Source organism: Triturus cristatus, chromosome 4_2 (genome assembly GCF_964204655.1).
Source record: "Triturus cristatus chromosome 4_2, aTriCri1.1, whole genome shotgun sequence".
Classification (NCBI taxonomy): Eukaryota; Metazoa; Chordata; class Amphibia; order Caudata; family Salamandridae; genus Triturus; species Triturus cristatus.
In genome coordinates, this window is record NC_140586.1 from 887,882,304 (window position 1) to 887,904,756 (window position 22,453).

Sequence of the window (22,453 nt, forward strand, 5' to 3'; positions counted from 1 at the left end):
ATTGGAGTTTGGTCTAAGGGCGGCTAATGGTAGAACTCAGTCGGACCAACAAGGTGCCCACACTTACAATAGGACAGGCCACACTTCAAGGATAGACTATATCCTCCTTGATCTTAAACTTTGGCCATTTGTCCTAGACATGGAAGTAATCTCGTCTGCTGATAGCGACCACTATCAGCTATCCCTAAGCTTACATCCTCTTTGGGAGAAAGACATTGGCCCCATGATCTTACCAGTCGGTCCACTTATGACTACCCTCGAGGTATGCCCATCCAATTGTGAGAGACGCCTTAAATGGCGCAAAGAGATGCTCGATGAGATGAAAGTCCAGTCGATTGGATCCATCCTGTGTGGTGCACAAGAAGAGTTAGCCTCCCTATATTCCCATGAGACCTACCATGCTAAGGTTTCTACGCTTTTCCAAGGCCTCATTAAAGATTTGGGGTCCTTATTTTTAGTAAAAGGCAAAGGTAGACAACTAGTAGGGGGGGGAAAGCAGAACCCAGTAGGAGGCTGGTACACACAAGATTGCAGGTTGAAGAAATCGGCCTTAATTGTAGCCCTTAAAAGTAGAGTTATTCCTGAGATCCAGTTGGCTAGGAGAGAGTATAGGATTTGTGTGGCTGGTGCTAAAAAGGCTTGGGAAGACTCATATTGGCAAACACTAAAGGAAGCTTCCCTTAAGCGGGATTCTGGCCTCTTCTGGAGCACTATTAGGACAAAGAATAGACCTGATCAAGATCTTATCACTTGCAACATCCCCTGTGCGGCTTGGTTTGACCATTTCTCCAAGCTCTATTCATTTTGCCCTGAGAGTGAGGGTGTGCCTCCCTGTTTGGAGGCTCCCCCCATTAAGGACTTAGCATTCACCAATCTCTTCAGTGACGAGGAAGTGATTAATGCTATTATATCTATTGTCCCCCAGAAGGCAGCAGGCCCTGATGGTATTCCCGTGGATATACTTAGACTTGACCCAGTAAGATGGGCGAAGCTTCTTTCTACTTTAATTAATGCCATCATGAATGGAGCATCGGTCCCGGACTCCTGGAAGGGGGCCGAGGTAGTTCCGATTTTTAAGAAGGGAGGCAGGGATGACCCGGCTAACTACCGCCCTATTAGCCTGATAGCTTCAACTCAGAAGGTTATAGGAAAGGTGATCCTGGAGAGGATGTTATCTTGGATAAGTGACAATAACATCCTCTCGGATTACCAGGCGGGTTTCAGAACTGGGACTGGTACTATAGAGCAAGTTTTCAGGCTGCTCCTTGTTTATTGGAAGGTTGTTTTTCTTGGGAAAGGTAGTCTTTACCTTGCCTTTATAGAACTTAAAACAGCCTTCGACCTAGTCCCTCGTTCCACCCTTTGGAATGTCCTTGCCACTATGAAGATTCCATCATATCTGTTGGCCCTTCTGTTCAAATTACATGAGGGGAACTTCGCACAGGTACGCTGGGGTTCCCAAGGCCAAAAAACAGAGAGAATTCCAGTGAACAGGGGTGTCCGCCAGGGATGTGTTCTTGCACCTACTCTATTTTCACTTTACGTGAATGGTGTAGTGGAGCATTTGGCACAAGTTCCATCTGATGCACCATCCCTGGCGGGCGAACGTATTCCAACCCTCCTGTTCGCTGATGACACTCTCCTAATATCTAAATCACCAATGGGTCTCCAAACCCTCTTGAACAGCTTCCAATCCTTTCGTACCAATAGAGGGCTTATAATAAATTCTTCTAAAACTAAATACCTAATTCTGAACCCACCAAAGAAGTTAGGTCGGCCCCCTATACTAAACTCAGCCAATTTGGAAAGGGTAAAAGAATTCGACTATTTGGGCATCCGTATTTCGGACAAAATGCAGTGGTCATCACACATACACAAGATGCTCCTAAATCACAAGCGGATTACTGGAGCCCTCCTTAGAGAGCATCGTTCTTCCACCTCTAGACCAATAGCTCCTGTCCTTACGATATATAAAGCCAGAGGTGTAAGTTCAGCACTTTATGGAGCTGAATTATGGGGCATGAATAATATTGATCAGCTTGCCAAATCCGAGTCGACCTTCCTTAAGGAACTGATGGCACTCCCCCAGAGTACACCTGTTACTCCCTTGCTGATGGACTTAGGGTGCCAGGCTCTGAAAGATACGGCTAGAGTTCGCCCCCTCCTTCTTTGGGCCCGGCTTTGGCGCACCCCGGAGCTCGTGAAGTATGCTGAGGGTTTGTCCGAAATTCTCTCTATGTCGTGTTGGCATAAGATCAAGTGGCTAAGGGATGTTAAGTCCTTACTGTTTGACCTTGGCCTAAAGGATGCCTGGGTAAATAGAACTTCTCCACCTAAATCTGAATTGAAGCTAATCTACTGGAGATGGGTTACCGCGAGGAGGAATTCAAGCTCCCATGGTGCTAGATGCACCATTGAATTTCTAAGGCTCAAAGAAGTGCGCTATGAGCCTTACCTTGATATTATCCAGAAACCTTTTGATCGCGCACTCTATTTTAAATTTAGGGTTGGTACCCTTCCAGTGCGCGAGTTAACCGCGCGCTGGAAACCTCCTTTACAAACACCGCCTTTCTGTCCTTTCTGCGAGACCAAGCCTGAATCAATAGCACATATTTTATTTGCTTATCCGGAATATAAACACCCAAGGTCATTTTGGCTTAAACCTTTGTGCAGAAACATGGGGATCAGAGATTATAATCAAGCCTTGCGTATCTTTAGATCAGATACCGGAACACTGTATGTTTGTGCACTCTCCAAGTTCTTAAGGTGGGCCTGGATTCTAAGATCTAAACGTCTCGCAGTCCAAATGTAATGCAGTTTAATTACTCTGATATATGTTTTTAACCTAATTGTCTTATTTATTATGTTTATATGTTTTTTAAATTTTATCTGCCTAGGAACCTTGGCGATGTTCTTACCTCTAAATCTTTGATTTTATGACCGCCTGCATTATTATATTCATATGTGCTTTTATGATATTTATATATCGAAATAAAGCTTATTCATTCATTCATCCATCCAGATATTTATATTTATATATCCACTCATTCTTCAATGCAGATTGCTTTATATATAATACATATTTAACTAACGAACCAAACCACATTCACTGGATGATGTCATCAGTGATGTCATTTGAGATGTCATCAGTGATGTCATCAGTGATGTCACTAACCATGTCATGAATTATGTAATATGTGACATCATCAGCAGTGGATTGCGGGCGCGCGAGTTATAGTGAGTACAATTAACTATAACTGAGGAATTTCAATGGTTTTGTACGAGTTTAATGTCCAGCTAACTATAACAGCCCTGAAACCTATGGTTTTTTCAGTGAATTTCTAAGGTTTTTTAAATGCTAATTCCTAACTATAACATGTCTGAAACCTATGTTTTTTTCCAGTGAATATATATGTATATATATATATATATATATATATATATATATATATATATATATATATATATATATATATATAATGCTTTGAGAAAGACCGTTTTGGTTGAAACAGGTCAGCAATAGATGAAAAATTGGACTTATCTGGAGTGCGGGTAATTCTTGCAGCACGGCTGTGTTAGCAGGAGATTCTGCATATAAATATAGATATAGGCCCATATTTACAAGGCCACGCAAAGCCGGGACGGGCCAGATATAGTCGTAAGACTAAAGGCTTTAGTCCTACTTTCATATCTGGCCTGTCACAGTTTTTGCTTCTCCAAATATGGGCAGCCTACTTTTAGACAATAATCTCTGGCAATATATGGCCAGGCTGGCCTGGGATCTTAGGAGGGCATTGGCTCAGCAGGCTGAAAAAAATCATCCTGCACCACAACCCTCCTCACAACACTGTAACGGGGTCAGACGGTACAAGAAGCACCACTTCTCTGCTGATGGTGGGTGCTGCAAGGAAAAAGAAGGCTGCCACCCACCAGTGTATCTACCTGGGACCAGTCTGTAAAGTGTGTGTCGCTGCTGGCCACCAACGTGGTGGTGCCTTTTCAGGAAAATTTCAGGCAGGGCGCCAGCCAAGGGATCACCCACATGCTGGCTGCTACGCCCACAAAAGACTCGGAGGCAGGCTGGGCAGCGAACTGATAATTGATCTGTACAGCCCTGTCCTGCCTATGTTTCGATTATTGTAAATGCTCAGCTCTGTCAATGATTATTTCTGCTCTGACATAGGGCAAAGATTTGAGAGGCAGCGGAGCAGTGGCACATTCATATCAGGAAGACAATTTTAGTGCACTGATTGGTGCTGCCTCATGAGCGGCGCGCCTCGTCACAGTGTTGTCCCAGGGGACGCTATAATGCCTGACTAATGCATTTTAGAATATTGGAATGTTGAGAGCTTCATTGAAGACAAGGGAGTAGCTCCGGGCTTACAATGACTGGTAGAAGCCCGGGGCTTCAACATTCCAATGTTTGTCTTCATGCTTCTTCCTTTTTAACTTCGAACATTCTACCCTCAGTGGGTGGATGTTCTAATAGCCTTACATACATTCTGGCTTGGGCTACACCAGTTGTTCAAGGCCCTCTTCCTCGTTATAGGCCCGGGCCGCACTCAGATTCAGTGTCCTTTAAGAACCGGAATAGCCCTCGGCTGCGGACAGCCGCACTGAAAAGTGTTTGTCTAACCACTGATCCGTGGTACCTGGCAGGACTGAGGTCGAGTTCAATCAAGATATACAAGGCTGCAACAAAAACAAGCATTTGCAATGCAGTAGGTCTCGCATTTACAAGAGTTTGAGCTATTGGCATTGTAAAGGAAAATAGCTGAAATTCTCACAAATGCGAGACCTATTGCATTGCAAATATTTTTTGTTTCAAAGCACCGCATGCCGCGCTTGGAGGTTAGTAGACGCTACTTCCCTAGGGTGACCAGACGTCCCCGTTTTCCCAGGACGGTCCCCGTTTTTGGAGAAGTGTCCCCGTGTCCCGACACATTTCTCCAATTGACTCAAATGTCCCTGTTTTCAAACAGTGTCCAGGTAAAACACAGAAATGTCCCTGTTTTTCATTGTTCCGGTTGAGCATGCACGCGCATGCTCTCTTTGCACTGTTTACGGCATGTGTCGTCACTGAGGTGAGCGCTGTAGCAAGAAGTGAAATCCTTTGAAGAGAGACATTTTACACGCAGCGCCACCTACGTTGCCAGCCAAAGTTTTACTTTGGATAAAACAATATTTCTTCGTCCTGTAGCTTGTATTCATAGCCATACAAACTTTTCAGTAGCCCTTATGCATACCGTGCAAGGATTAATGCATTGCTCATTGCATGTTTTATTCCTAACCAATTGATGCATGCTCTGTGTTCTCCATAGCAAAGCTATGACTTGACCTTTTGACTGACCTTTTAGATCACGGCAAAACTGTTTAGCGGGAAAGGACTTAAAGGAGCAGGGTTAACGCCTGTGGGAGAGGCGAGAAGCGCTGCTCAAGCTTTTTGCTCCGGTCTTCACACTATTGCCCTGTGAGATGATACCAATGGCTAGAGTGCACTATACATACCCCAGTAAGGTAACATGACATTCCAGCAGTGACCACGCAAATGTGGGAGGACTGTGTGGTCGACCAGCCTGTGCAACCCTTAAGACCCTAAGGCAGGAATACCTGGAGCGAAGTGTTTTTCTTACATTGGTCCATGGCTGCCCTTTGGCAGTTTAGCATTCCGCAGTTTACCTCCCATGCTTTTCTGTCATGAGCAACTAAGCAACATTAGTGAGTTGTACTTTACGTGGTGCTGACGCGCAGCTATAGAAACGAGCATTGATAAAGCTAGTAAATCTTGCGTTTGCTAGCCTGTAATGTTTTATTGATTTTTGGCATATATATGCTATAGTCCTTAAAAGTGTAAATGTAATAAAACATACTAATGCTGCTGTGTAAAGGAGAGGGGTGCCAATAGAAGACCGCGGATTTGTTGTCTGTAATGCTTCATCTCGGTCTGTGGAGGGCGCTGTCATTGTAGTCCTTTTTCTATGTCTATGACAGCTGTCAAATAGTCCTACTTTAATGTCGATGGTTACTGCAAACAGTCCTACTTCTATGTCTATGACCTGTCACCGTTTTTTGTTTTGAGAATTGAGAATCTGGTCACCCTAAAAAAGGGGTGTGGTAGACTTTTTGGGTATAAGTGCACCAAACACTGCTTTCATTTGAATGACTGCTTTGCTTCTTTGTTTAAGCTTGTGTGCTACTTTTGCATTAAGCCTAGCAATAATAACATCATAACCCTCAAATGCTTTGCTACAACATTATTACATGTTTGAAATCATTTAACCAATTCACAAAAAATGAACTGAGCATGATAACATTAGGCAATGAGAGACGTAACGATTTTGGGGTCCCCCCTAACCTATGGTGAGGACCAACCTGAAGCCTTGAACACAAAGAGCATATCATGCTTGTGAACGATTCCGTGGTGGTCCCTTCCTCCTAGGACCACCCCAAGCACAGTTATGGGCAAAAATACAATCCCAGCCAAAGGCCCTGCAAAGCATTATGGGACAAGGTAAGTAGTGGGCAGTGAATATTATAGAGTCCAATCTCAAAAATAATTCTACAAAGAGCTGCAGTTCAACTAGTGGTTACTAGATGTCCCTCACGAGTCAAATGCAAAAGCATTGAAATTATTATTACATCAAGCTGCAGTTCCACTAGTCGTTACTAGATGTCCCTCACGAGTCAAATGCAAAAGCATGAAACCCTTTCATGAAAATTTCGCATTTGACTCGTGTCGACTCGTGAGGGACATCTAGTAACGACGAGTGGAACTGCAGCTTGATGTAACAATAATTTCAATGCTTTTGCATTTGACTCGTGAGGGACATCTAGTAACGACTAGTTGAACTGCAGCTTTGTGTAGAATTATTTTGATATTGGACACTATAATATTTACCGCCCACTGCTAATCTTGTCCCACAATGCTTTGCAGGGCCTTTGGTTGGGATTGTATTTTTGCCAATAACTGTGCTTGGGGTGGTCCTCAGAGGACGGGACCACCGCCGAATCGTTCAAAAAGATGTGCTTTTTGTTTTCAAGGCATCTGCTTGGTTCTCTCCCTAGGTTAGGGAGGATCCCAAAATCATCACCTCTCGCACTGCAGAATTATTTTCATCTGTGTGAAGTGCCTATATGTGCTTTGAAAGTGTGAGTGTTGGCCACTAGTGCTAGGAGGCTGTAATTAAAGCCTCCTGAGTAACAACACATGGAAGAGGGCCTGTCCTTATGGGAGGTTACAAGATGAGACACATTGGTACTAAGGCAGGACTACTAAGCCTATTGAACAAGAAGAGCCAGAGTTTACAAAGGCAATGACACAAGCCAATGTGAAATATGGGCGGAGCTTCAAGTCCATACCTGAGTACATCATGCTTGCTCGACCTAAAAACAGAAGAGGCAAAAGAGTTGCAAAAACACTGCAATGATGAGACTCTGAGAATCAACGACTTTGGAAGAACACAAGATTCATTCCAGTAGAAGACAGAACTGCCAAAATAAGCTCCGTCAGCTCCCAGCAGGCCATCCTGCCAGAAAACCCTACAAAATAATTCTAATTCACACAGGTTTGTTGAAAGACTTACAGACTCATCCCATTTCAGAAAATTAAACCGGAGGGAATAATCCTCTGAAGCAGCTACTCCATTCATATACCTCAGGCCAAGAGACAGCTGTATGCCTCCTTCCCATGGAGACACCCTGACAGGCAACCCCACAACTGCAGGCGTCAGTCTGCCTTCGTGAACCTTAAGGGCCACGAGACATGGGATCTAGTGGGCTCTCTGGCCTACAAAAACTGCATTCTTTTTTTATTTTTTTTTAAACAATGCAAGTGGCCCCAGTGGAGAAGTACGGTCACACTTAAGGCTGAACCAAGACAGTGACCCTTCTGTGAAGCGGAGGTCCTCAGCAATTTAAGCCCCGCCTCCCTCGCGCCCCGCCTTGGGCTCAATAATTCAGTCAACAGTAAGTCAACTTCTTTTTGGGGGGAAAAAGGAGTTTGGGGCAGAGGCGGTCAGGAAGCAGTGAAGAGAGAGAGTGAGAATGGAGAGACGTTGTACATGGAGAGAAAAAGGAAAAAGAGGAGACAGAAATGAAGTAAAAGGAAGGAAGGGAAGAAATGGCGAGAAAACAAAGAAAAAGAAGTAAAAGAAACATAAGTGAGAAAGAGGTGAGGGCTCAGACAAAAACAAAGTAGAGGAAATGGAGGAGATGAAGAGAAGGAGAGAGAAGAGAGAAGGGGGGTGTCTGGTGCTTGCCTAGATTGCCGCAGGGTGTGGGTCAAGGAAGAAGCAAAAGAACACAAGCACAACGACAATTCCAATTAAAACCACAACATCGAAGTTTTGAAATCCAGTTATACACAGCATTTGTTGTTTCAGGTTAATGCCCTTTAAAAGAACATATATGAATGAATAAAATTCTGAACTGCATGCACACAAGCCCGTTTTGGAGGAACAAAGCTGACCCTGGCATAAAAGGAAACAGCCACCTGCAAGGAAGGCCAACCAGGAAAGAAAGGCCAGGTGCTGTGCCCTAAGCAGGTAGTCCACTGAAGGGGGAATGAGGTCTTAAAGAAGAAGGATGGGAAATTCCAAACAACATTACAAGAAATACTCGAAGTAGTTCGGGACAGGAAGAATACATAAAGAGGGTTGACAGAGAGTGGAGAGAGTAGAGAGGAAAATAAATATAAAGAGCAGCGGAAGAAAAGGAGAGAAAGCAAGGGGAAGGGAGGAGAGGAGGGGACTGAGGGGAAGAGTGAAATGGGGGTCACATTGTACGGGGCTACCCTCTTCTGCTGGCAAGTCACTGCAGACACAAGTTAACTTCTCATTGCTTGTGTCGCACATAGCAGCCCAAGAGCTTCCTCTCTGTGCAGTGCTCTCTGACGATTCCCTCCGTGCAGTGGAGTCACCAACTGCAGAGGTCTCCATCCCCGAGGAGTGAAGTCACATTCAATAGAGGTCTCACCATCTGTGTAGGCACACACTACAGGCAGCCGCTTCCCCCGCACAGATAAGCCACCTCCCTAAGAAAGTAAGTTGATCCGAGGCACCACAGAGGGTTACAAATGCTCTGGCTGCTAAGTTCCGGAACCACAGGGGCAGATTTACAAGAAAGTGACGCATCTGTAGAGATGCGTCACTTTCCCTGCGCCACCCTGAGAAACCCTTGCGCCACCATGGATGCGCCGTATTTACAATATGGCGCACCATGGCGCAAGGATTGACCGATGCGTCAGAAATTCTGACGCAGGGGGGTGTGACTTGGCGCCCGAGTGAATGGCGGCACCCAGGTGAAGCTCCGCGGTCCGCCGGGAAGACTCGGCGTTTCAAGACCTGCTGCTGCTCGGACGGAGACGCGCACGGACCTATGAAGACCTGGTGCATGCTTTGGGACCCCCGCTGACTTCAAATGCGGACTTTAATTGCCTTTCTTACCGAAGTGATTTCTTCAGCAGCTTTCCTCTCAGCGCAGCCACCATTTCGAATTTATACGTGCGCGAGCGCATCTCCTCACAATAATGATGTAGTTTCTTTTTTTGCTCACCAATGCTTATACATCCACTGTCATTACTCCAAAAACGTGGATTGGCAGTTTTTTGAGGGGGCACTGTGGCATTTTACTGCTGTTTTCTACCATTTTGGATATTGTTTTAGTATCTTCACCTAAGTGTATGCTGTAATAATTATGGCTGCCACTCATTTTCCTCTCAGCATGTCCTCAGACTGCAGTGATTTTTTATCTTAATGCCACTGCTCTTCTCCTCTATTAGCTTATTTGTCAAGGGAGATTGTCCTTGACAAGCTCAACGCGATCATTTTTTTTTCTTTCGGTGTACTGCCTCATATATTGTTTTTTCCTTCCAACATTGGTGGTAGAAGCAGTAGCACATCCACTTGGAGCTCTCGTTCGTTTTTGGATGTGTACTTTTAACTCTGGCATACCAGTTCTTTGCTGATGGCATGATGACTGGCTGCAATTGACTGTCTTGACTAGAAGAGTCTCCTATGTTTTTCTAGAAGTTACTATTTTACGCTCCACGCATTGTTTGCTGTGTATGATCCCTTGTATACTAACATTGGCGCAGAGCATGATAACTGTGTTTTATGGGTAGAACGAGGGCACTTCAACCCTCTCTCTCCAAATTCAAACACAATTTTATAAAAAAACTCAAAGATTTTTTCTGAATTCTCTCAATTAGAAGAGTCTCTGGCCTCTTCTCCTCGCAGTCACGATACAACAATGGAGCCCTTGTCTGCAGCTTCAGGGAAATCCAACACCAAGCGCTTAAAAAAGGATCCTCCATCGCCGCCTAAATCGGCTTCACCAGCGTCAATGGAGTTACTATTGGAAGAAATTAGAGCTCTTCGGCCATTCATGGAAGAAACTAATACTAAACTATAATTGGTCTCAATTGGAAGCTAGAGTCTCGTCAGTTGAACACAATGTATCCTCCTTTAAAGAAACCTGTGTTGCTGTCTCTCATCTACACTCTCAAGTTTCTACGCTTCAAAAACAAGTTGAAGACTTTGAAAATCACGGTAGACGCAACAACCTACGCATTTATGGCCTGGGAGAAGGTCTTGAAGGGACAGACTCTCTTGCATTTTTCAAGTCATTCCTCCCTAAGTTGCTCCATATGCCAGAGGGGACGATCCTTAACATTCAGCGAGCACATCGGCTAGGTCGTCTTCCAGCACACTCTATGTCCCCGCCAAGACCTAGAGGAGTCATCTTATACTTTCTTGAGTATACGGATCTGTTAAAGGTTCTCTCAGCAGTCAGAGCATCTCCTAAAGTCACATGGTCTGGCTCATCCCTGTATTTTGCGCAAGACTATGCTAAAGCTACCGCCAACAGACGCAAAGCTTTTTTGAATATGCGAGCTGACTTGCTCTCAATAGGAGCCAGATATAGACTTTTTCATCCATGCCTCTTTAAAGTCACATATAATAACAAAACCACCAAATATGAAGATCCTGTGCGTTTACAAAGTTTTATCAATTCGTGCAAACCGAATGTCATGGATTCTTCTGGTCCTGCATCTTCTCTTTGAATGTTTAATATGTTTTTTTCATTGACATGCTGACCGAATTCTCGTTTTCTCTTTTTTGATGTTTGGCAGTTTGCATGTTGTTTTTTTTCTTTCCTGTTAATAGCATACTTGAAGATGTTTTTGTTGTGTTTTTCTTTTTGAGACTTTGTCTGTTAATGTTCCTCAATTTTCCTGTTAATGTTCCTTCGTACGGAATATTCTAACTCTGATTCTGTTTTGTCATCACAGATTCCCTACCTTTGCTTTATGATGTCTTCCCGGTCCTCCGCTTTGCTGATCCCTGGATGCGTCGTCCATTCCATGTGGTTCCACCCCCTTCCCTGTCTTTGCCTGGTTTCTCCTTATGTAGGTATGTTTCCCTCCTGTACCCCCATCCTTTTTGTTTTCTTATTCTCTTTGTTTATTTCTCTTTTATTTATTCTCTCTATTTCCCTTTTGGTTGTTTTTTTCTTTTTGCATGTCCTGTCCTGTTCTTTTTTCTGATCCATCTGATCTTTCTCTTGAGGTGATTATTTCTCAGCTCTTATTGTTATTTATTCTTCTCATCCTCTATTTATTTTCTTATCCTTTTCCTTTGAATCAAAGCTCCGGATATATTTCCTCCTGCTTCTTGACTTTTTCTTATAGATTTGTTTATCTTCCTTCTCTACTTTCTCTTTGTCTTCTCTCTTACACTTGGACCCTGGCAACCATTTTTCAGATTGTATTGTATTTCCTCTCGGATTATTTCACTGAATCGATTTGCTGTTGTTCCTTCTCCTTGTTTTATTTTACTCTTGAACTTTTATGCCGATGAGATTAGTATAATGGAATATTAGAGGGCTGAATTCCCCCATCAAGCGTCAGAGAGTTATGACCCACTTAGCAAAAGATGAATGCTGATATTGTATTCTTACAGGAGACTCACCTAACGGAGAATGAGTCATCAAAACTAAAACGAGGTTGGGTGGGGGAAATATTTTATTCTAACAGTGATGGCAAACGCAATGGGGTTATGATGCTCTGTCATAAGTCACTTGATTGTAAATTTATATCAAAGGAATCTGATACAGAGGGCCGTTGGCTCCATGTTAAATTGCTGCTGAAGGATGTTCCAGTCTCCTTTTTCAATGTATATGGTCCTACTGGTGGTGATTCCTCCTTTTGGTCCTCCATTGCCCAGCAGATGGCCCTCTTCATGGAAGATAATTGTATTCTAGCAGGGGACTGCAATCAGATGTTTGATCCCTATGTTGACATTCCAAAGTTCCATTCATTCCTAACAAACCACATAAGTCCTTCATTCATGCTATTACTCAGCACAAACTTTTGGACGCCTGGAGGTTGTGTAACCCCACCACCAGAGAGTATACTTTTTATTCCCCTGTGCATCATTCTTAAACACGTATTGATTATTTTTTTGTTTCCCACAACATTTCACAAGCACTTTTGCATGCTGAAATAGGACCTTTATTGTTATCTGATCATGCCCCCATCTCAATCGATTTGGATATTTTACCAAAAGTTAATACGCCCAGAAGATGGAGATTCAACAACTCCCTTCTTTTGGATCCTGCATTCTCTTCCTCATTCTCCATAGTCTTTGATGACTATTTTTCCTTAAACGATTCTACCTCCTTCCCTTTTTCAACTATTTGGGACGCCTTTAAGGCCTCAGCGAGAGATTTTATTATCAGCTTTGTGGCCAAGAAGTGTAACATTACTCGCAAACGCTCGAGTGCCCTGCTTCAAGATATTAAGAGACTGGAGCATTCTTTTTACACATCCAATTCAAAAGATGCTCTTGATGCCCTTATAAAAGCGAAACTGCAATTTAATAAAGAATCTACTGACAGTGCCTCATTTTACCTCCTGAATTCCAGCGCAAAATATTATGGTGGGAAAAATAAGGCACGTAAAATTTTGGCTAATTATTTGAAAACCAAACACAATAAATTATATATCGATTCTATTTTTGATGGGAATTCTATCTTAAAATTTAATGACACGGAAATTTTGAATGAATTCGCACTTTTTTACAAATCATTATATGCTCCCGAAACGAATCCCACAAGTCATATGCTTTCACAATTCTTTTCAACTATACAGAAAACTCAGCAAACTTTTCCCGATATATCGTCCTTAGAAGTAGATACAACACAACAAGAACTCTTAGAGGCACTTCAACACTTAAAAAAAGATAAGGCACCTGGGCCTGACGGATTCACTGTCGAATTTTACCTCCACTTCTCTAAATTATTATTACCTAAATTACTCCTTCTGATTCATTCTTTTAACTCTCTGGGGGAATCAACAGGCTCTTTCTCAGAGGCTCATATATGTCTTATTCCTAAAGAGGGCAAAGATCTGAAACATTGTAAGAATTACAGACCCATTTCATTGGTCAATATAGATTATAAGATCTTTTCAAAGGCACTGGCCTTATGCTTGTACCCTATTCTACCAAATATTTTAGGCAGGGAGCAATCCGGCTTCGTGAAAGGGTGAGTCATTAATGATAATACGAGGTTGTTTTTTAATATTTTATCTAAAGCTCCGCATCTACAACACTCTCTCGCTGCTATAGCGCTTGACGCAGAGAAAGCTTTTGATAGAGTTGAATGGCAATATTTATTTTATGCCCTCCGATGGTTTTGCTTTGGTCCTAAGTTTATAGCCCTGATCTCACTTTTGTATTCTAGTCTGCGCGCTGCGGTTTGTGCTAATGGTCTCATCTCGCCCTTTTTTGACCTTGCTAGGGGTGTGCGTCAAGGCTGCCCCCTCTCTCCTTTTCTTTTTAATTTAGCCCTAGAACCCTTCTTATCAAAGATTCGTCAAAACATACAAATACATGGTTTTCAGACCCCGACCACTAATGTCAAACTAGCAGCCTACGCTGATGATATTTTGCTTTTTATCTCCAACTCTAGTGAATCAGTTCCTGCCTTTCTCAAGGAAGTTCAATCTTTTTCCCTGGTTTCTGGGTATAAACTGAATAGCGATAAGTGTGAAATCTTACCTCTGACTAAATTTACTTTTAAAGTTGATTTTGCCCCAACAAACTTTACTTGGAAATCTTCTCATATCAAATACTTGGGATTGAGTTTCACGCGCACGATTAAAGGCACAGTTACTTTATGTTTGAATAATTGTATTAAAAAACTTTCCGATCTTACTACTAAATGGCATCCCCTATACCTTTCCTGGTGGGGCCGTTTAGACACTATAAAAATGATGCTCTCCCCTATGGTTTTATATACCTTTTCCAACATTCCAGTCCCCATCTCTCCCAAATTATTCAAATCGATTAACTCAGTATTATCTTCCTTCTTATGGAACACTAAAAAAGCACGTATGTCTCTTTCTAAATTATTACGCCCTAAAAATGAGGGAGGGGTTAATTTTCTCAACTTTCCTGTTTATCAGAAGGCTTTTTTATCACGGCAAGCCTCATATTGGCTGCTTGACCCCACAGATGATTGCCCCTTATGGGCATCAGTTGAAAGTTCGTTTTTGTCCCCCTTTTCGTTTAAAAAATATCTCTCTTTTTCCCGTAAACCCCAAACGCTATCTTCTCCTCTATTTAAATGTACTTCCAAACTTCTCACTCCTTTACTCCCTTTAACTCCTGATACTCTTAGTCTTGAGTCCTTTTTGGCGTCCACCATTTGGCACAATACGACTCTATTAATAAACAATAAACCCTTCTATTGGAAGTCTTGGAGGCAACATGGTTTGATCTGGGTCCATCAACTATTTTTGAACAATGAATTTATTTCCTTCCCTTTACTTCGACAGACTTATAGCTTGCACGCTGCCCTGATTTCTAAATACCATATTCTTCGACGTACGGTACTTGACGTATACACTAGGCTTACCAGTGATTCTAGTATCTCTCATATCGCTGATGTACCTACTGACTTATCCACTCTTTTATGAACCAAACCTAAAGCTTCTATTTTATATACTCTTCTCAATCTAAGGGTACACCTAGACAAAAATCCACGACTGAAATCTCTTGGGAGAGAGATTTTAGTGTAGTATGGTCCCCGTCAACGTGGAATAAAATTTGGACTAAGATACGTAAAACCTCCAGAACAGCTTGTTTAACACAAACTTTGTTTTATACATACAATAGGCTTTTACTATCTCCTCACGCCTTAAATAAAAGATTCTCCAATGTACAGGATACTTGTTGGTCTTGCGCATCTCCTGATGCTGATTTGTTTCATATGCTTTTTTCATGTTCATTTGTAAATAAGTTTTGGAAACAGCTTTGGTCTCAAATTAATTTAATTTTTGGTACCAATGCCCCATTCTTTGTAAAGGACATTTTCTTGGGAAGCCTTTCCCCAATTTGGGATAACTACGACATTAATATCAGAATTGTTGATTTACTAATAGCAGTTGCTTTTCAGCAGATAACGAGAAATTGGAAAGATTTCACGAAGATTTCTTACAAAGCTTGGTGGTAGGATGTATGCCATAATCATAGATTGGATACATTTCTCCTGTTTCCTCTACAAATGGCCATGAAGCGAATTCAGTTATGGTTGCCTGTCACAATCTTTTTTGATAAATGTGCATTAAAACACTCCTTACCAACCCCTTCTCAGCAGGAAGTACTTAAACCCCCTTGATTTCTATTGCTGTTTTTCTAGGTTTCATTTATATATGCATTGTGTTCTCCCTGATTATCCTTTTGCTGTGTTTTAAATGTTTATCTTACTCATATATCTCCGCTGGAATTTGTACACAATGTATTGTTTTTCTTTTAATCAGTAATATGTACTGTATGTTTCCACCTCTTTACCTTTCATAAACTTTTCTTCTGAACTAAAAAAAAAAAGAAATTCTGACGCATCTGTAGGTGCAAAAGTCACGCATTGCTGGAGTCGTGTCACAAGCACGACACAACTCCAGCAATGAATTTTGAGGCCTATTACGCCTGCTTCAAGCAGGCTTAAGGTTTTGACGCAGTGGCGTCCTAGAAGTGACATTGTGAAATCTTGCAGATTTCACTGTGTCCCTTTTACAAGGCGTTCTTGCGTGGGAACGCCCACCTTGCATAAATTATACCTGACGCAGGTATAATGAGATGCAGGGCTTTACAACGTGACGCATCTCCCTAGATGCATCATGTTGTAAATTGGGCACATTTTTTACGCGCCGTTGAGCCACAAAAGTGACGCAACGGCGGCACAAAAGTGTTGCATGGGGCCTGTAAATCTGCCCCACAATCTCTTTGACAAACACACAGCTGGGCTCTTTCGTATAAAAGCTGCATTGGGCATTTGAGCGTGCACAAGAGTTTCTTATTATTGTGCAGTGTGGTCCCGGTGCTGATTTATACTCATAAAGGGACAGATTTACAAGAAACTGGCGCATCTCTGCATCATAGCAGAGATGCGTCAGTTTACTTGTGTCACGCAAAAAAACCTTGCGCCTCAATGGATGCGCCACATTTACAATGCGGCGCATCGTGGCGCAAGGATTGGCCGATGCATCAAGCATCTGTTGGCGCAAAGGTCACGCATTCCTGGAGTTGTGTCGCAAGCACGATGCAACTCCAGCAATGCTCAGGAAGGCCTATACCTATTGTGCCGCGTCATTCCTTACGCCTGCTTCAAGCAGGCGTAAGGTTTTGACACAGTTGAGCCTTAGAAGTGGTGCATTGAAATCTTGCAGATTTCACTGCGTCACTTTTACGAGGCTTTCTTGCATCGAAACGCCCACCCTGCATACATTATACCTGATGCAGGTATAATGTGGCGCGGGGCTTTACAACGTGACGCATCTCCCTAGATGTGTCACGTTGTAAATGTGTCGAAACGTGGTGCATTGTTTATGCTGCCGCTGTGTCACAAAAGTGACGCAATGGTGGCGCTAAAGTGTCGCAAGGGGCTTGTAAATCTGCCCCGTCGTATCTAATAAACCAGCGCTTCATCTACACCAGGGGGCCACATTTGGCACCCAAACAGCCCTTCTTGCAGCAGCCTCTAAGAGACCGGCACCACAAGGCATTCTGGGAACACACGCTTCTCCCGGCATTTCAAATGCGAACGCGACCTCCAGTTCTCGACGGGGTTCGGGGCTGCAGGATGTACCAGGTGCGGCAATCACTGCTTGTTCGCTCTGGACGAGCCTGACCTCTAGTGGCTAGAAGGAGCCTTGCACCTCCCGCTCCTTGGACGAGGAGCGCGTCGATCCTTACCCTAGCGCCTAGAGCTGCGAATCCCAGCTTCGCGCACACATCAGTGACATCTAACTCTTGGTAATCCTACGCTGCTGCAGACTGCCTTTGTGGGCATTTCACCAGTAACACAGCACTGCGCATGTATATGCAAACGATGCCAGCTGTGTTCTGCTGTCAGTAGGCTGCCAAACGTTACCCCTCCCAATCAGATGCCTCTGTAGGTATTATTTTTGGGTTTTTTAGGTCTCGCCTGACCCAGTGCATGCGCTGGTCTGGCGAGACTTTTTGTGAGGGCTCAAAAAAGTGCTACAGTGCAGGTGCGCGGGCGCGCGCGCCTACGTTTCGCGGACGCACGCCCGCTTTGATGTGCTCTGTGAGCCGGCACTTTTTTTTTTTAAAGTAACTTTTGATAGTTTGCCATAGAAACAATTTACTTTTGTTGACATGTAGAATTATGCGGCAGAGGTAGTAGCTTAAGTAGCAAGTACTGTCAATCCATGATTATGTGGTAAATGCTGTTGACGCCATATCACACAAATCCAGAGCCCTTCCATATACCGATAGCTGTATAATCTACTGTTTCAGTAATACTTTATTTCGGCAAATTAGCCATAAAAGCCTTCACAACAATAAATAACACATTTTGCATACATGGCCGTAATATACAATTACAAACAATTGACAAAGTGGTTTTATCTCCATGATTAAGCAATACCTGATAAAAAATAAATAAGAATATTATATTAGTTAAAAGCCAGATTTTAAAAATAAATAACACTGAATAAAACTGGGGGAAGACTGAGAATCTTAAACTATATAGCAAGGGGAGTAAATAGGTTCCCCTTCTTGTATTACAGTTTATAACCAGACCAATTCCTAATAAGATGCACATTAAATAGGAATCTGCTTATACCAAAGACCACTAATTGTGAGGTGTTAGATTTCAGTATACGCTCTGCTACTTTATAGGATCTAACCCCCATTTGTTTACAAAGGGGTTTGATCCGGCGAAGCCTCGGTTTTTTATATGCCGGGCAAAAGAAGAGTAGATGAACATCCTCTTCCCTTGCCCCTACGGAACAGAAGGTACACAAATCCGAACCTTTTTCCCCGCCCCAACTGCATGTATAAGCACTGATCGCTAAAGCCCCATACCTAAATTGCAAGCATAATGATTTTGCTAGAGGGGGGCCAATCTCATCCATAAATTCTTCAAAATCTTTTATATTTAGGAAATTCTGAGTCAATATGCCAGTCGTAGAACCAAGTGATAGCTCGCCATTGGCATAGGACCAGAAAGTATCCTTTAGAATTTTTTTCGAGGACATAGTCATGTTCTGTGGTGCCTCCCAAAAGTGAGAAAGCCCTAGTTTCTTAAACCATTTGCATATATGCTTTAGCCATGGGGTTTTCAACTGCTCATCTATCTGGATTAATTCAATCAAACCACACTTATAATCGCTCAACTCAGGGGTAGACCAAACCCTAACCCAGTACAACAGTGGTCTCAATAATGCTAGGCACTCTGTTCTTTTGAGATTAATATCAAGGAATACGGGAACAAGGGGGGTTCTGGACGGTATTTTAAGCAATCTGCGTACAAAGTTGTTTTCTACCTTCCCAAATTTGTTAGTACTACAGCAACCCCATATCTCAGCACCATAAAGAGCAGCGGATTGGGCCTTTGCTTTAAAAACCTCAAGTGCTGGAGAAATAGCTTTAGGGTGGCTTGCGCCATGCACTTTTAAAATAGGCAGTGAGTTTTGTTTAAGAGATAATGTACTTTTATCCAACTGTCCTTTCCAGGTCAATTTATTATCCAACATCAGACCCAAATAGTTAAAGCTTCCTACCTGTTCCAATTTACGATTCTCTAAAAACAGATTATTCCTTGAGGTTTTTTTTGGGTTTATAACCATATATTTGGTTTTTGTTGAATTTATTTCTAACCCCTTCTCCACACAGTAATTTTGAAAGGAGTTAACCAAATTTTGTAGACCTCTCGGAGTCTGAGAAATGAGAATAGTATCATCAGCAAATAATAAGGAAGTGACTGCTTCTCCATCTAATTTCGGGGAGTCGTGAGCACAGTTCTTTAAAAATTTTGGGATATCATTAACATACAGCGAAAAAATGTGTGGGGGCGAGCATGCAACCTTGGCGCACGCCTCGCTCTATGGGAATGGCCCTTGATATTTCACCAGCCTTCCCCCATCTAATTTTGGCATAATTCCCTGTATGTAACTTAATAAGTTCATTAAGTAGCTCACCTGGGACAGCCAACTTCCTTAGTGTGGACCACAGCAAGTTACGAGGAACAAGGTCGAAGGCCGCCCTTAAGTCCATAAATGCCACATAAAGGCTGCCCTTCCTGATATTTACGTATTTCCAACAGATGCACATAAACCTAAACACCTGATCGACTGTGCTAATTTTAGATCTAAAACCTGCTTGATATTTGGTTAGTAACTTTGTCTCCTCCATCCAATCTAAAAGCCTGTTTAAAATATGTCTGGCGAATATTTTTTGTAAAATATCTATTAAACTGATAGGACGGTAATTGCATGGATCATAGCGATCTCCTTTTTTGAAAATTGTTATAATTCCTGCCCCTTTCCACGATTCAGGGATCGGTGTTCCGGCCACAATTGAATTACTTAAGAAATTTATATATGGACCCCACACTTCCACATCATGTTTTAATAACTCACCGGGAATTTTATCAAGACCAGGGGCGTTACCCATTTTAACAGCTTGTACTGCCTGATTAGTTTCTTCTAGGCTAAAATGTAATGGGACAGTACTTTTATCTAAAATGATTTCATTATCGTCAAGGGGCATATCATCCTTTCTATTAGAATAAAGCTTGGAAAAATGATCACACCAAGTACTTTCATCCAGGAAAATATCCTTTGGCGAATTGCCCTTCTTATTTCCCTTGGCGATTAGATTCCAGAACGTACTCTGATCGTGTAGCTTTGCTGCACACAATAGATCCTCCCATAGGTCAGCATCCCATGCTTTTTTGGCTTGAGCCATAATTTTATTATAGGCCAGTCTAGCGTTTTTTATTTCAGTTCGAATCCCGGATTTTACTGCCTGATCAGCCTTGATTTTGCTGTTCTACATTCTAAGTTATACCATGGGTTTTCTGACTCTAGAGGGTCCTTTTTCCTGTTTCCATCTTTTTTATATATTTTACTCAGGAGAGGGGTAAAAGCTTCGACCAACTTATAGTGTAGTTCAAGAACACCCTGTGTGCCTAATGAGGGCAACTGGGATGCTCCAATAATTTCATTAAATTTGTTATAAATGTTGGTCAAGGCTTCTTTTTTACCCAAAATATATGACCATTTTAGAGCACGCCTGTTATTAGAGATCTGTATTTCCCCAACCGGAGAGTTCAATAAACCCTCATCATCTGGTCTACAAATGAAAGGTAAAGAATCTAGCCATAATTGAAGAGGAAAATGGTCACTCTCCATTCTGGAGTCTATCTAGAAATCGAGTAATATGGTCCATAGGTTCCGGGAGGCCAATACAAAATCTATATGTGACCTAAGATTACCCTTAAAATAAGTAGGAGCTGGTGGTCTATCGGACCAAACACGACCATTACATGCTTTTAGATCATGCGACACAGTCATCTGTAAAATCTGCATAGCGGCTATTGAGCTTTTAACAGATCTTGCAGGTTCCAAGGGCATAATATCATTAACAGCATCTTGTTCATCGAACAGTCTTTCCAGACCCTGGATAGGTTCATATTTGCAATTAAAATCTCCACAAACTAATACCTGAGCGTTTTGTCCTAGGTCTTCTAAAATGGAGTCCCTAATTTCTACCACCCTTGATTCCTTATTAGATGGATACGGTCTGTTATAAATATTTATTAGATAGATAGCTCCTTTCCCTCTTGTCACAATTTTAAGACCTAACAGATCAAGAGAGGGAATAGAAAGCTGAGTAACGACTATTTCCAAGGAAACTGTAGTCCAGATGGCCAACCCCCCAGATGCCCTTCCTCTATTTGATGGTATTGCTTTAGAGCTGAAGGTATTATATCCTAGTCTATGGGGGGTTTCTATCATCCAAGTTTCTTGTAAAAGGATAATGTCATAATTCTCAATATATGAACACCATACTACATCCTTTAAATTCCTAGAAAGACCAGCAATATTCCAGGATATCAACCTAATATAAGGAGTAACTTTTACAGATAATGGGGATGTTCCTAACGGACTTACTTCTCTAACAGTATCAACCTCAGGTATGACTAGGGAATTTACTACTTCCACTTTATGATCATCTGTATTATTGCCTATTGCCTCTGACCGTACTAGTTGGAACTTAACAACCATATCTGCTCCAGCTGCTTCATCCTGTCGGGCATAAATAATCCCAGCAGCATGTGGCAGCTCATCTGTTGACACATTTATTAGACTCAGTGTTACTAAGATTTTTGGATCAAAAATTTCTCTGCTCATGTGAGTCCCCCTCAACGGGGTATCTAATGTAGGTACTAAAAATTTTTTATCAGCCTTTGGAAGTCAATCGTTTGAATCTAATGAGCTCAGTACTGCGAATCTATTTTCCGTCGGAATTGCAAAAATTGGTAAGCTATTAACACACATAGGTCTTAACCTATTCATTGTTTGTACTGGTCTATCTAAATGGCTGTAAAAAAAACCAAAGGGTGTGCGCACACATCATTCTCCCCCAATACGAGTGCGGCTGCTCTTAATAAGACTGTTACAACATGTTGCGGGTATCTAAAATTTATAATGACACAGTCCCCCTTATAAATTTTCCTTGCATTACCTATCCAAGGGACTCGTCTAGTGGACAATATTTGGTCAGAAAGGTTTGTAGGAAAGCCACAATTTTTATTTAGCCAAGCGACTGATTTTGTTTTAAGTGAATCGTGAGATTCCTCTCGGAAATTAGATGATGCTGGGTCTAGGGGTGGGACGTTTGAAAGAACGATGACATAAGGTTCACAAGCTGGTGGAAGATTAACAGAATGTGATTTTTGCACTGAGACCCTAACCCTCTCACTACTAGATGGAGCTATATTAGTTCGAATATTACTACCAGCTGCATGCGATAAACTCATAGGACTAGAGGAACTCAATACCTCAGTTACAGGCAGCGATACAAGGTGAGCAGGTTGTAACGGTGCCTCAGATAATTTTGTGGGCTGTTTTATCTTCTCT

The 22,453-nt window shown here is 42.3% G+C and overlaps 1 long non-coding RNA gene across 1 annotated transcript in view; it reads left to right on the top strand.

Annotated features, from left to right (window-relative positions):
• Nucleotides 1-15,894, top strand: part of LOC146835346 (uncharacterized) — a 260,394-nt gene extending 244,500 nt beyond the window's left edge. Inside the window, exon 3 of the long non-coding RNA XR_014960423.1 lies at nucleotides 11,291-15,894. This is a non-coding gene — a long non-coding RNA (uncharacterized LOC146835346). The remainder of the gene's footprint in view (nucleotides 1-11,290) is intronic.
• Nucleotides 15,895-22,453: the final 6,559 nt, after the last annotated feature.